We start from the raw sequence: 17207 nt of genomic DNA on the forward strand, positions 1-17207 counted from the left end.
GACGCAATTGCCTGGGGTGAAGTGTAGGAAACTCTTCACAAGGTTAGAAAGTACTCATTCCCATCACTGAACTGGAGAAGTTAATCCAGTAGGAATGGAAGGGGTCAGAGAAAAATGCCTGTATAAACAGGCTGTCAAAACTGTATACCCTGAAAAAGCTAAAGGTCAAACTGCTGCAGTCTCCTCCAATGGTGGATGCATCATTAATGTAGCTGGCAACACATGTCACCTTGCTGTCACATTCAAGGAGGCTCTAGTCCGAAATTTAGATCTAGATTTGAAATGCTCCTACATACTGTAGCATCTGCAGGTGTCCGCAGACCAGCAATAACCAGCCCATGTGCTGAGTGAGGGAGTACAGGCCCCCAAGATGGGCAGAAGAAAACGAAAGAGGGGAAAGAGAGGAGGCCTCAAGAAAAAGAAGGCAAGAATATTAGGAGAAGGTATTTATAACCTCAGTGGGGCAACCTTCAGCGAGGAAGAACTAAAAATACTGGATTTAGGTTTAAAGTTTGCTCCAGACAAAGATCTGGACAAATTTGAAACCTTTATTGACTTACAAAAATTTGTCAGGAAACTAAACATCAAAAAATTTTATGCCAACACAAAAGGCACAGACAAGGAGAAAGAAGAGCCCAGTTTTAAACATTCCCAATTGAGAAACAATTCTATTTTTAATCCAAACCAGCAGCAGAATGAGGGAATTAAAGTCTTTAAAAAAATGGTAGAAAGAGACATCAGGGACCTGGTAATAAAACCATCTAAGAAGAAGGGCATCTGGAAGACTATTAAACAATTAGAGAAGAAAAAAGACATAGTCATCAGACCAGCAGATAAGGGCGGCGGCCTGGTTATACTTAATAAGACAGACTATGAACAGGAGATGACCAATCTCCTCAACATCCCAGATACCTATAAACAATTAAAGAAAAATCCAAAAGAAGAATACAACAAAAAACTTAACAATTATGTCAAGAAGGGCCTATTGAAAGGGATACTTAATAAAAAGGAAGCGAGGTATTTAACACCCAACGCACCAAAAACCCCAGTGATTTATTATGTTCCAAAAATTCACAAAAGCCAAACACAACCTCCAGGAAGACCCATAGTAAGTGGAATAGACTCCCTGTTTTCAAGATTAGGTGCCTACGTCGATGGTTTCCTGCAACCATTAGTAACTGAAGGGAAATCCTACTTAAAAGACAGTAGACAACTACTGAAGGAATTGGAAAATATCAAGGTGGAGGATAAAGACTTACTAGTTACGATTGATGTTAATTCCTTATACACAAATATTAGACAGAAGGATGGTCTCAATGCAGTCGAGTGGGCCCTCCATAGAAAATCAGAATTGAAACAAGAACAAATAGATTATATATTGGAAGGACTGGATCTTGCAATGAGCCATAACCACTTCTGGTATAAAGGGAAACATTACGTCCAAACAAAGGGAGTAGCTATGGGGGCAAAATACGCACCCAGTGTGGCAAACCTCTTCTTGGACCATTGGGAGGAGGAACAGATTTATGGAACACCCAGAAGGAACCTGAAAATGTATAGAAGATATATAGATGACATTTTAATCATCTGGGGAGGATCCCAAGCAGAACTACAGTCTTTTTTAGATGAAATAAATCATAAAATTTATGGCATCACCTTCACAGGCAAATGGGATGACCATAGTATAGATTATTTAGATTTACAGATATTTAAAACTGAGGGATCCCTGGGTACAAGAACTTTCTTTAAAGCCACTGATTGAAACGGCTATATACTCACCTCAAGTTGCCACCATCCAAGATGGATTGGAAACATACCCAAAGGGCAACTTCTGAGAGTATATAGGAATTGCACCAAGAAAGAGGACTTCGACACACAAGCAGAAGTCATTATCAGAAGGTTCATACATAAAGGGTACAAAGAATCCTACCTACGGGCCCTTAAAGAAGCCGTAATGAAAACGGAGAGGAAACAACTAATAGAAAATAAAACAGCACCTAGGAGTAAGAAAAACATAGAGACTGCCTTCTTCACCGGTTTCAATAGACAACATAAAGAAATAGAAAAGATCGTAAAGAAATATTGGCCCATTCTAAAAACAGATGAAGTGCTAAAACAAATATTGCCCAATAATCCCGCTTTTATTTACAAAAAAGCTCCTAATCTGAGAAACAAATTAGTTAAGAATTCAATCGACCCCCCCACGAGACATCAAGATCAACAAACATTTAAAAGGCTTCTTTAAATGTGGACAATGTCTCCCTTGCCGTAGGAGTAAAAAAACCCACAGGAAAACCACTAAATTCTCTTCAACCACCAACGGAAGAGAATTCCCCATAAAGGAGTTGATCTCCTGCAAAAGTACACATGTGACATATGTCATAGAGTGTTCCTGCCACAAACAATATGTGGGAAGAACCACACAGGAACTACATGAAAGAATCAGGGAACACATTAAAAACATCAGAAAAGGATATGACAAACATAGTGTCTCACGGCACTTCAGAGACTTTCATAACCAAGATCCTAAACAAATGATCTTTTACGCCATCGATAAAATTAAAGGACATTGGAGGGGAGAAGACATGACTATTAAAATTTCACAGAACGAAACAAAGTGGATTTTTAACCTGGAAACTTTACATCCCGCAGGAATGAATATAGACCTGGATCTCAACTGTTTTTTAACCAATTTTTAATCTGCTATTAACATATTTGAAACTTTTTATTTAAGAATATATCCAGGTCGAATGTAACAAATTCAACAAATCAAAAACTTCACACCTGCAAAGAAAAGGGCAATAGACATTTCCTTATCCACCATAAGACGGGAAATATTACTTTTATAGTCCTTCCCATTTCAATTCTCCCCCTTCCCTTACATGTATCCTTAGGCACATGTCTTTAGGGAATTGTGTAAGGAATGGCCTTAAACCCATCCCTTGCATATCCATATATATGATTCCCTATACAAGTTTCTATATTCATTACATGTAGTCTCAGGGGTCAAACATAATTGTAGATCTGACACATCAATTAGGGGCAAATACCCCCTATCCATGAATAAGACACACATGGTAGTCAAACATGGTGTAAAATCACATAATTAACTTAAGGTGGAAATAATTGTTGGACTCCACCCCTACCAATAAATCAAAGAATAGCACATGAATTTGGGTTGAATGTTATCTATTTGAAAATAAAAATAAAAATAAAAATTAGAATATTTCCGGTAAAACATATGGTAATAAGCAAGGCACTCTCAATTTGTTCCTCTCCTAATGCATTCTTGTTTCCCACATAAACTTTCACCTCCTATTTTTATAGATTTTATAGTTTTATTTATTTTTTACATTTTATATTTTCTATATATCTTCTACATTTTTTACATCTTTTTTATACCGAATACACACTGTTTCTTTTAAGTATATATCTTTTATAGGTTAAATTCCTTACATAATATCAAGATTGAGTATTCTTATATATATAACTTTTTATATTTTTATTTTTTATTTTTATACGAATATATTTTTTCCCTTAATAAATATTTTTTCCCTTAATAAATATTTTTTCCTTTTTCTAAGCATCAAATAGGCCCCTTCTTGTTAAATTAATGATATAGCGTAGTTGCAGTAATGAGAATTCATTTTAACTCATTACATATATAAGTTTTCTATAATCGAATGACCCGGTAACATTAAAGATAATTGGGTATTCCAATTCATTGTTTTAAATCCAGTCTCTACTAAGTATCCATTCAGTTTCCCGTTTAAATAAAATCATATCCTTCTAATCATAACCATCCTCTCTACTAGATCCTTCACCACAGCAGTCCCCACATTCGTTTTCTGTTTTATTGTTTATTGTTTATGTACAATAGAATTCAACTCTGATAAAGTCTTTCTGGCTAAGCCTGGAGTGGGTTAAGTTGCAGCTTCAATTATAGTGGTGTAATGTCCATCGCGCAGCAGCAAATTAAGAGGGCATTCCCTGACTAGAAAGGGCGGCGACTGATCGCACGTGCGCAATAGGAACATTACATCGCGCAGTACTAAAGTATGAGGGCATTCCCTCACTGAAAATGGCGGCGACTGACCGCGCATGCGCGATAGGAACAATACACCCTATATAAAGCTAAAGGTGTATGAAGATGGCCGCTCCAGATGACGTCTGAATGACGAAACGCGTAGGACGTGGCCAAGCAACGTACACCTCTAGCATACACCAGGAAGCTGAGCGGGACTTTTAAAACCGTTTTAAAGCTGTAACACAACCGCAATTGAAAACTCTGCTTTAATCTATTTCGAATAAAAAGGAGTTTTTAAACGTTATTACACTATGGATATGCCTCTCTTTTAACATACACAACGTGGCACACTACACTCACAGAAAAACGAGGGATCCCCAGCATTGCATCTGAAGCAAGCCAGAGAGCGACACAATAGCTGATATTGTGAAGGTTGATCCACCCCGGATGGGGTCCTTTTTCCGGTGAGAGCATAATATAGAAGTGACCACTGAACACGGGGAATAATTTTGGAAATCATCACCCCCCCCCCCCTCCTTCACGCACGGAAGATTCCGTCACTCACTAGAGACTATTTACAATTTAAATGCATATGGTCCATTGTTTATTTTAAATCTTGTTTTTTAAATTCTCACTGCACACGTTTCCACTTTTATATATTTTTTGCAGTGTGCTAGTCACCACGATATTAATCTTGATTATACTTTGCACGATATTTTTTGTAAAACACCCAATAGACTAAGTACAGTCACTATATCCACCGGCAGTTCAAAGATATCACATTTTGGTTTGTTTTACTTTATTTCTATATTTTTTATTTTAATAGTCCTTTTCAAGTTTATGTATGACAGCATACAGTTATTGGCACATGTAAATTCACTGGCACTTGCACTTTATTATCATCAATAGTAGTATATTCCACAAACTATACACACCTCAAATACCGCCACCTACGTGTGTCAACACTGCGCCAGCACCCAACCTCCCCCAGCTGCCACTTATATATATATCACTCAATCAATCAGAAGGTAAATATAACCTCACACCTTCACTGTGTCAAATCACTATCACCTTGTGGCGCTAAATAGGTAAGATCAGTCCCCCTGTAAACACTTCCAAAAGTATATGATGACAGTGTACAGAAGGGACTCTCCAACCCTTGTTCGATTCACCTCAAACAGAATATATGTATATATGCAAAAAAATCAAGCATATAAATAGAATATCAAATGACCTTAATTCACTCAATAAGTATATGTGCAAAGGTAAAAAAATATTTTCATAGCAAATTAAAATGTGTGCATATCCCTTAAGGAACACAGTATATTCAAAAAAATATGCAAAAGTGTATACCACAACTTCATATGTGTTTTTAACATAAAAGAAAAAAGCAATTTTTTATATAAGAAAAAAGCTATTTTTTATAAAAAAGCAAAGAAGCAAGTCCTTAATAGAAGTGTCCCAAAAGAGAACGACAAGTGGTGAAAAAATAGAAAATCAGCACACCCTTCTCCTGTGTGCTTTCTTATCAGTGTCCCCAAACGATGAAAATCCTTCACCACACCAACAGTGACCCCCTATAGATGGAGCACTCACCAGATGGATTGCCTAGCACTCTCGCACCAGGCTCAACAAGCGTTTTAAATTACTTAATTGAGGATCACAGATGTCCGGCACACAGTATTCAGAGAGTATTAATTCCTCTTTGCAGATTCCAATAAGATTATCTCCCCAAGTTCCTCAAAGAGAAAAACAGAGGCTTCCCATGGTGTAATACTATAAAATAACTTTAATAGCACACTTAAAAGCCACTCGGTAATGCACTCACATGTAAAAAACTTGTAACAAGCACTTCAAAGTCACTGCAATACTTCACATCAGCAAAACTTCACTCTAAGGCATTGGTGGTTACAATGGATACTGGTCACAGTTAGCAGTGTCAGTGATATCTCTCACCCCTCCTTCTGCTGTATGGTACCCTACAGCCAGACTCTCAGTGACACTCTCTCTCCAGTCCTGTTCCTCGTGTTAGAGGCACACACACTTCCGCCTTGTTTGCAGAGTTGATTCAATCAATAGTTGCCAGATAGCCACGCCCCCGACATGTTTCGTCATAGGACTTATTCATGGGGAACCCTATGGTATATGGATGAGCATTTTCTATTTCATGGTTTTTATTTCATGATTTTTATTTAATTGCCAGCACGCTAAAAATTATATGTAACAGAGTTCTCACGTACAGATTTCTAGTAGTAAATGGTATAGCGCCAGGTCTATTTCTTCTTCCCCCCCTTTTTAGCATGTGCTGAGTGAGTCTAATGGGAGTGGATTCATAATTATCAACCAGCTGCTGCACCTGCAGGACTCTGAGGAAAGTGGCATGGTCTGCATCCCTTTAGACGTGATTGCCTATTAAGAGTATCTTACCAAAAATGACATTTTTGTTGCAGTGGATGCCAAAAATCTGACTTTTATCTTGGTGCAGACTTCTGGGAAAATTAGTGAGCCAGTCACACAAGCAGGAAATTATGTTTCAGGGGGCTGTTCTATACACATTCTGTGTATAGAACATCTCCAGATAGTAATATTGCATTGCATTTTACAGAAAATTACAGCCCTGCAGATTGAAAAGAAAAGTGGAGTAACCCTTTAAAGAAGCCCTTTTGAAAGAAGTGAAGAGACAAGGTGGTAACTCTGTGGTGGATGTGTCAGTAGACGTCAATTGATGTTTTTTTTCAGAACGGTGTTCCCCGCAGTCACGGCAAGAGGGGCATTATGGCTCAAAATTCAGAAAGACCCAGCATACAGGCAGCAACTCCCAAGTAGATACAAGGAGGCAAAATCCTACGGACCGGGGAAAAGATTAGTAAAGGAACTGGGGAAGTACTCAATCTTCATTATTTAAGCCTTAAAAATCTATGGCACTTGTCTTGGGAGAACAGTGGGAGTCCTTTTAAAGGGGTTGTAAGGGTAAATGTTTTTTCACCTTAATGCATTCTATGCATTAAGGTGAAAAAACATCTGACAGTCCCGGCGCCCCCAGCCCCCCCGTTTTACTTACCTCACCCCTCGAAAATCCCTCGCTCCTCCCCCGACGTCCTTTCCACCGTTCAGCCTGGCCGCTGATTGGCTGGAGTGGATGGATGGAAAGCAGCGCAGCCATTGGCTCGCGCTGCTGTCAATCACATCCACTGACGCGGAGCGCCGGGGGCGGGGCCGCGTGATACAGCCGGGCGGCTATAGCCGCCGGCTGTATCACGGGAGCGCGCCCGCAGATGCTTCTCACCATGCGAGGGAGCTCACATGAACGTGAGAAGCATCTGCGGGAGGAAGCAGAGACAGCCACCGAGGGACCCCAGAAGAGCAGGTTCAGGGACACTCTGTGCAAAACGAGCTGCACAGTGGAGGTAAGTATAACATGTTTGTTATTTTAAATAAATAAAAAAATTCCCTTTACAATCCCTTTAAGGGTGCACTCATCCAAGGGGTGCCTGTGTGAAGCTTTGAGCAGACACCTGAATGGAAAATATTCAGGATCAGTGGGCCATATCAGCTGTATTGGCATGACATTGGTGGAAGTGTAAGGGATGTCCACCTTTCCAATAATGTTTATTGAAAAAGTATAACATCATGATTCACCCACGCAGGGGCGTAATTCAATGAGCATAACAATCATATAACCTTGATAGGTGGGATGTCCACCTTTCAATATCTTCCAGTCAGGCAGGCTACCAGACTTTATGGAAAAGTAAAAAATTCTGGTCCAGGCTGTAGCCGGATTAAATAAAAAAAGAGCAATCTTGAAGGTTTCAGTTGCCCAGAGGAGATGAGGATTCGGTTCACCTCTGTTCCTAGCAAAATAAATAAATAAATAAATAAATAAATTCTGGTAATCTGTGCCCAGTGCTAAAGTTGAAGAACAAAAAATAAATTCAACAAGCATAGGAAGTTGGAGTTGTGCAAGATAGAAAACCTCCAATCAATTATATTATTGATAAATCTGGGAGACTGGATGCTCTGTAGGTTTATCAGACACCTACTTGTCCCTCATCACCAGTTTCGGTGCCTCCCCTTCAGTCTGTACATCTCTCCCAGGGCTTTAACAAAGAACTTAGCCCTTGTACACACGGTCGGAGATTCCGACGGAATGTGTCCTATCGGACCGTTTTGTCGGATATTCTGACTGTGTGTGGTCTCCATCGGACTGTTTCCATCGGAGTATCCGATGGACCAAGTTTTCCAACTTGTCCGTAAAATTTTCTGACAACATGCTCCGATCGGACATATTACGATCATGTGTAGCCTACTCCGACGCACAAAGTGCCACGCATGCTCAGATCAAATTCCTAGACCAAAGCTATTGGCTACTAGCCTGAACGTAGTCCCGTCGTAACGAAATAACGTCATCACGTTATGTACAATCAGATTTTCCGACAACTTTGTCCGACCGCGTGTATGCAACAAAATCCGTCGGACAAAATCCGTCAGACAAAGTCCAACGGATTTGGTTGTCAGAATGTCCGACCGTGTGTACAAGGGCTTACTGTCTGCCATAGCGATGGGAAAAATTCAGTAGAGCTTCCACAAGGGAATATCCATCCTCTGGTAAAGCCAAAGACGCTTTGGGAGCAAAGTCTCTTCCAGCAGAACAGTGCTGGAGTATCCTTGGTTCGTAGTAACTGACCAATTGTTTTCGAATGGAACATCATCACATCAGACCCCAGCTAGAAAGGTTGGGGGACATATTTCAAAGAGCAGTCTGCTCAAGGTCATGGGATGTTCAGCTTATGAGGCATAGTATTTAATTATCTTGAACTGAGAGTAGTGTTCAAAGCCCTTCTGTCATGCTCCTTTTAGAAGAGAAGCAAGATTTTTACTGCACCTGGACAACAGTGGAAGACTGACGGAAAAAATTTGAGAGCAGGATCTCAAATTTTCCGACAAAAAAAATCAGATCTGACTTTTTCCCATCTTTTGTAGAGAATTCCGATCAGACAAATTGCCACGCATGCGCAGATCAAATTACGAGACCAAAGCTATTGGCTACTAGCCTCAACGTAGTCCCGTTCTGTCCAATGGATTTAGTTATCGGAATGTCCAACCGTGTATACAAGGCATAAGACTTACCAAAGAATGTGGGAAAATGATGCAGATCTCACACAGCAAAAGCCTGGATTCCTTTATCATCTAAACCAGCCAAGGTTCTACAGCTCTTACAACTGGGGCTGAACAGGGGCCTAGGTTCAAATATGTTTAAAGTTCAACCTTGTCTGCACTTCCCGGACAGAATAGTTCTAAAACTTCAGACTGCTTTTATCCATGGGGTGTCTTTCTCCTTCCACTTTAAACCAGAAAGTCAAGTTACCGTCTTTCTTGGTTGAGTGAGAGAACCACATCCTCTGGATGCTTATCTAACTCTAGTGACCTGCTTTGTATTGAAGAAAAAGAAAATTGGTCGCACACCATGGAAGGAAGAACTTCTGTAGAATTGTTACTTTTATTGCCAAGGTGCCAAAGGACGTAGACAAGACCATTGGTAGACCGGTTTCACACAGATAACTCTTGCTTGTTCACAACCTGCTTGGCAGCTATCTTTTCATTCAGGAAAGCTGAAATCTGTATTTGGTTCTAGCGTGGCTTAAGACAGGGTCAATCATCATCAGTATGATCCTTGCACTACAGTACAATTGACTGGCTCTTGTGCTGCTTCATCCCTGCCAGTCTGAGCTCTGCTGTACAGGTGATTGAAAGAGACTGATACCAAGACAAATTCAGGTGCTTACACTGCTTGTATTTAAACAAATACATTTAAGGATGTATTAATGAATTCAGCACTGCAATAGTTTGCATCTTTCATATCTGTTTGGAGTTGAACATTTCCTCACATATTGCAATTGTTTTTCTATCTGATGTTTCATGCATGTTTTTTTCTTGAATTGGTAGACATTAATGTGTAAATCTTAAAATCTATATTAAAATCAATTCAAGTTAATGTGTTAGTGTTGATCTAACAATGCATGTTCAGTTTAAGCTGCACAACAGGTCAGATGTCACAGCATGTTCCCTGCTAGTTGCTGTGGATTCTCCTACCGACCTTTTTAAGTGATGGTAAGGGTTCATTTTTTGTTTGTTTTGTTTTTTAAGTAAGAAATATATCATACTTACCTCCACTCTGTAGCTCGTTTTGCACAGAGTGGCCCCAAACCTCATCTTATGGGGTTCCCCGGCGGCTCTTGCGGTTCCTCTCCACATCAGATAACTCCCTAGGAGAATCGCTTTCCAGCGGGGGTTACCTTGCGGATGCGCTCACAAGTCCATAATACGGTGTCCATAGCCGCCAAATGTATGACTCAACCCCGGCATCATTGGATTTGATTGACAGCAGCAGGAGCCAATGGCTGCGGTGCTATCAATTTATCGTATCAGGAGCTGATAACCCCAGGCAGAGGGACAGCGCGTCCCTGCCGGGTGAAGTTCCAGGACTTGGATATGTAAAACGGGGGGGCTGGTGGGCCGGTCACTGACAGGTGTTTTTTTCACCTTAATGCATAGGATGCATTAAGGTGAAAAAACACGAGGATTTGCAACCCCTTTAATGCGCCCTTTACAACTGTTTTGTAATGAAAAGACTTCCCAGAAATGTGGAGGCTATTATAGGTGCATAAGAGGATTGAGGAGAGGTGCACCATATTGGTTTGGGACAGAATGTCCTACAGACTCCTATAGGTATGATGGTCAGGTGTCACAAATATTTGCAAAAAAATATAAAAATATGAGGGTGCACCAGCCTTGTGCATTATCCCAAGATAATTTATTAATAAAAACAATTTAAAAAAAACCTCACAAAAACGTGGAAAACGATTGCTTGTAAAAGCCACTTGTTTGTGGCAATCAGTCCTGGAACCGACAGTCTCCAGATAGCAAGGAGGAAGACATCAGGACCACTGCTGGCTGACGCGTTTTTGTATTTTTAATTACTTTTAATAAAAAATTATCTTGGGATAATGCACAAGGCTGGTGCGCTCTCTTCTTTTTATCTTTTTTTGTGACTATTAGGATATCCCCTATCCTGGAGGGCAGCAAGGTCCGAGACACTATCCCTTCATAGATCACCCGGTCATCACACTAATGCGCAAGAGTGTTTATTTGCTGTCACAAACATTTGCCCATATATAAGCTTTACAAAGTTAATGTTTTTTTATAAGTGATTTTTCAATACATTCCTAAATTTACAGCTTTCATTAGAATAATATCTGGTGATCCTTACAATAAAGGTCCTTGTTGAGGCATTTTCTGTTATAGAAAATATGGGTAGAGGTCAGCTCCAAATAAATCCAACAAAGAAAAATGGTACCAACATCCCTTGAAAGACAGAGACTGGCCTGTGAGATGGCTTGAAGACTGTCAGTCTTTTCTGCTAATGCCAGGATGGGCACCCCTGCTACTGGGATTAGAGAGGTACACTGCCACACAAAGAGGAAGAAAATATACTTTTTGAACTATGGATTACCCCAATAAAATTGAGTTGTATCGAACCTGTGTCTGCTTGAAGTGACTAAAGTGGATTACTATTACCATTGGTGATGTAAAGTGAGATAGCACCCCTGTTAGGCTGAATGCTAGACTACTGAATTTGATGAAGAAACACACAGTGGGATATAGGAACCCAGTGGAACAGATCTAATGCACAGCTGGTTGAGTTGGGTCAGGTGGTGGACAGGGTAAGAGGTCCGTCCTCTTGCTGGTGAGGAGCTGACTTTCTCCAAGCAGCACACAGCAAATGACCTGAGCCCCCATGTCCCAGGGGTCTCAGGTTATAGGCAAACTGTAAGATTGGGGCTGCCTTGTCCTGCAACCATGGATAAGACACAGGGGCCTGTACAAGGACTGTCAGCCAGAGGAGAGTCATTGCTCCTAAGGGTTACAAGGAGTATGGTTAATTATGTGTCAAGGGCACGCCATGTGTAGCATACACTATACAGGCACGTGTGTGGCAGAAACGGAGTGCTGTGTGGGCTTGTGCTCTAAGCCTGAGTCAGCCCTGTTTTAGGTGGGTCCTGATGGAGAGTGAGCGGGTGCTTTAGGCATGGTTGGGCCACCTACATGTTAGCTTAGAAGAGGGAGGAGCAGGAGAGTGCTTTGCCATCCTAGGGTACCTGGTTGTGTGTTTCTATTGATGCACACATTGTCGGAAAACACAACTCTAGTACCTGGTTTTAGGGTGACTCCATAGGACACTGTAAGAGCATACCTCCCAACTGTCTCAGATTCCGCAGGACTGTCCTAAGAATTCAAGTAAGTCCCTCGGTCCTGTGGATCTGGGCTGGAGTCCAACAGCCCAGTGACGGACAAGTTGTAACACTGGGCTCCACTCGGTAATGGTATTCCCAATAGGTGCAATATGTGCTCTCTCATACAGCACCAAGTGAGGATTTCTGGCAGAAGACCTTGCTGGCAATCTCTGCCACCCTCATCAATGCAGTCATGGCTTGCTAGGACCGCCGGCAGAGCCCCCCCACCTCAAAGCACCCCCCATGTTGAGGGAATGTGGCCTGGTATGGTTCATGAAGGGGGCTTGCTTACCCCCCCCCCTTTTCTGACCTGCCAGGCTGCTTGCTCAAATAAGGGTCTGATATGGATTTTTGGGGGACCCCTCATTTTGACATGAGGTTCCCCTTAAAATCCATAGCAGACCCTAAAAGGGTCTTTCTTTAGAAATTAAATTTTTGCAGCAGCATGTTCTATGCATGCTACAGATGTTCCACTTTACTGGCAGACTGAGGGGACCCCCCAGGCACTATATTTTTTTGTTTTTATTGTTGCAATTCAAGTATCATTAAAATCACTACTCCTAACAAAATGATAGTTTTAAAAAAATGGCATTGATGCATATCCCCCAGGACTGTACCCAGACCCCCATACCCCTTTTATGGACAATTACTTGCATATAAGCCAACAAAATGGGAACTTTTAATTTTTCCTGTTTGGCTCCCATAGACTTCAATGGGGTTCACTACTTTTAGAAGTTCTGCAAAATCGTTCAGCCCATCTCTACTCCTCAACCCTGCACATGGTACATAGCGCACTCTCCAACCCTGAAGTTCAAAATCTGGGAGGTACATAAGAGACAAAAGAGCCACCGTGAAACCAGAAACCTAGAGCAGTGGTCATGGCACCAGCCTAAACAGGAGATTCAAAGATAAAGAAGCTGCATGCTCAGTAAGTGATTGAATCAATGCTAAAATGCTTAAAGTGATACTAAAGGAAAATAAATAAAAATAAAAAAACAAACATGTTATACTCACCCGCTCTGTGCAATGGTTTTGTACAGAGCAGCCCCAATCTTATGCCCTGTACACACGGTCGGAATTTCTGACGGAAAATTGTGCGATCGGATTGTGTCCGATCATATGTGGGCTCCATCAGACTTTTTCCGTCGGAATTTCCGACACACAAACTTTGAGAGCAGGATCCAAAATTTTCCGACAACAAAATCCGATCGTTCAAATTTCAATCGTGTGTAGACAATTCCGACGGACAAAGTGCCACGCATGCTCAGAATAAATTAAGAGACCACAGCTATTGGCTACTGGCCCGTTTATAGTCCCAACGTACGTGTTGTACGTCACCTTGTTAAGAACGATCAGATATTCCAATAACTTTGTCCAACCGTGTGTAGGCAAGACAAGTTTGGCACAAAATTCGTCTGAAAAAATCCGATGGATTTTGTTGTCAGAATGTCTGACCTTATGTACAGGGCATAACTCTTTTCAGGTCCCCCCGCTGGCACCCTGGGCTCCTCCCTCCTTCTGAGCCACTCTTGAACCACGCTTTGTATGTTCATTACTGGCTGTGAGTGACCCTTGGCTCCTGCTTCTGTGTCTGAACCAATGAGGAGGAAGGGAGCCAGGAGACCAGCTGCTCTCCTGCACATGGCTGGGTTCAGCTCAGGTAAGTATAAGGGGGGGCTGGGGGGGCTGCACATTGTTTTTTTTACCTCCATGCGTAAAAAATATATACGTAAAAAAAAACCTTCATCCTTTAGAATCCCTTTGAAAATAGAGGGTTTTATTATCACTTTAAAAACAAAATGGAGATACAGAGTGGAATCAGAACACTGACCTGTTCACTGGAATAAGTGATGCTCACCCGCTGCCCACCTTTACCACCTCTGTATGAACGACTGATGTGTACATGGCAGGAGAAAGGACTTATTATTGAACAGAACAGTTATTATTCTCAGACGGGTTTTAAGAAGCAGCACGTTTGTTTGGGAGAGACTGGCTAGATTCCAATTTTAGGCTAAAGGTGAGATGTTCTGCTAAACATATGATTATCTATCTGCCAAGAAATTGTCAAACCATACAAATATTGTGCGGTGCGAATGAATAATCCATCAGTTATTAACACAAAAATAAACGCGGTGATGAAGCTTTGGATGTTTCATATTTATAAGTCAACGGAATCGACGCAACATCTTTCTGGCTCAGAACAGATAACAAAGTTTGTATGCCAGCACATGTATAGTAGTTGCATCAGAAAAAAGACACTGAAACCTTTTTGTAATGAACATAATAAAAATGTCAGCCACAAGTAAAAGGAATTTGTGTCGCGTTGTCATAGCAACACTGAAAACATGAACTTCGGCAGCAGAACATACAGCAGAAGCGGCTTGCGTCTATTCTGGGATTCATAAAATGTTTTCGCTATATGGTTATACAAAACGAAATCTCTGCAGCCAAGTATAATTGCTTTTTGGCAGGGAAAGTGATTACTGACTGTGAAAAGTGTCAACGCTGGTTCCATTTGGTGAAAACAAAATGTTTATTTTTTATTTTTTTAGCATTTGAATTATGACTTAATCAATGATTCTGTGAAAACTATTTTAAATACGAATAATAACTTTTTTAGGGAGCTAGTCTGACAAGCCTGAGCAGAAGAATTGACATTCTCCATGCAAGTTTGCTAGGAACAGTTTAGAAGCTCAGAGAGATTCAAATCATTGTGTATAATGTGGGTGATTAGCAGTGTTTTAAGGAAAATTAACACAAAATTTAGCTAAAAAAAATCCCGGTAGGTTTAGTCACATCAACTTCCTTTAATAAAAGTGATTGTAAAGGCTAACATAACAAGCATGTTGTGTATATGTTTTTTATATATATATATATATATATATATATATGTACTGCCCCACCCCAAATCACCTTGTGCTCATGTTGATAGGAACCCACCATGCATCGGTCGGTGACATCACAGGGGGCGGTGCCACCAGGTGATGTCGCCTTAGCTATTTCAGAACTGTCACACGGCGGAGCAAGCAGACGGCGAGAGCCTTCGGCACTAGTGGAGCCTTTTTTTTTTTTTCTCTGTTTTTGGGTCGGCAGTGGGCGTCATGATTGATGATGGATCTACACCAGGGGACATTGCTTCCAGTTATATTTTAAAGTGTATGTTTACTCAAAAGCTGCTTTTTTTATTGCATAGAGTGTGATTGGCAATCCAAAAATTAGAGGTTGTCTCATAAAGTTGTGAATACCTGTTCTCTCGACAATTGTCAAAGAGGGGAATTTGCTGTACTTTGTTTCCTCTTCCTGCTGCATAATCTTTTCTTCCCCATTAATGTGAAGAGATTCAGTTTTAATTAATTTCAAACAATATACAGTGGGGGAAATAATTATTTAACCCCCTGCATATTTTGTGAGTTTGCCCACTTACAAAGAAATAAAGGGTCTATCATTTTTATCATAGGTGTATTTTAACCACTTGCCGACGTTTTTCCAACGGAGACTCTTTACCACGTGATCAGCCGTGTCCAATCATGGTTGATCACAGTGTAAATAGGAAGAGCCGGTGATTGGCTTTTCTTCACTCGCGTCTGTCAGACACGAGTAGAGGAGAGCCGATCGGCTGCTCCTCTGACAGGGAGGGTCTGTGCTGATCGATTATCAGCACAGCCCCCCCCCCAAGGATGCCCACACTGGACCACCAGGGATGCCAGGGATGCCACCAGACCACCAGGGATGCCCAGCACCAGGTATGCCACCCTAGACCACCAGGGTTGCCAGTCAGTGCCACAATGGATGCCAATCAGTGCCCACAATGGATGCCAATCAGTGCCCACAATGGGCATCACTGATTGGCATGCATTATTGTTTGGTACTGATTGGCATCCATCAGCACAAAACCATACAATACAATGTCGCCTATCAGTGCCCATCCATGCCACCTATCAGTGCCCATCCATGCCCATCTGTGCCGCCTATCCATGCCCATCTGTGCCACCTATACATGCCCATTCATGCCGCCTATCCATGCCAATCCGTGCCAGCTATCAGGGTCAATTTGTGCCACCTATCAGTGTCCATCCGTGTCGCCCATAAGTGCCACCTATCAGTGCCCATCAGTGCCACATATCAGTGTCCATCAATGCCACCTCATCAGTGCCACTTCATTGGTGCCAGCTCATCAGTGCCCATCAGTGCCACCTTATCAGTGCCCGTCAGTGCAGCCCCATCAGTGCCAATCAGTGAAAGAGAAAATGTACTTATTTACAAAGTTTTGAAACTGAAACAAAAAAAACATTTTTTTTTTTAATTTTCTGACTTTTTTTATTTGTTTAGCAAAAAATAAAAACCGTAGAGGTGATCAAATACCACCAAAAGAAAGCTCTATTTGTGGGAAAAAAATTATAACATTTTCATTTGGGTACAGTGTAGCATGACCGCGCAATTGTCATTCAAAGTGCGACAGCACTGAAAGCTCAAAATTGGTCTGGGCAGGAAGGTGTTTAAGTGCCCGGTATTGAAGTGGTTAAATGATAGAGACAAAATATCTACCAGAAATCCAGAAAAAAAACACGATACAAATGTTATAAATTGAGTTGCAGTTCAGGGAGAAAAATACGTATTTGATACCGTACCAACCAACAATAATTCTGCCTCCCAAAGACTGGTTACAGTATGTGCTCATGTGGTACACAGAGTAGTCCTGTCAATTTAAGAAGGTGCTCCTATTAACAACTCGTTATGTGTATAAAAGACACCTGTCCACAGAATCTCTTTCTTCCATTCAAACCCACCATCATGGGCAAAACCAAAGAGCTGTCAAAGGATGTCAGGGACAAGATAGTACTTACACAACTTACATAGACTTGCACAAGGCTGGAATGGACTACAAGACC

Source organism: Lithobates pipiens, unplaced genomic scaffold (assembly GCF_037356315.1).
Source record: "Lithobates pipiens isolate NorthernLeopardFrog02 unplaced genomic scaffold, aLitPip1_a1.2 Scaffold_27, whole genome shotgun sequence".
Classification (NCBI taxonomy): Eukaryota; Metazoa; Chordata; class Amphibia; order Anura; family Ranidae; genus Lithobates; species Lithobates pipiens.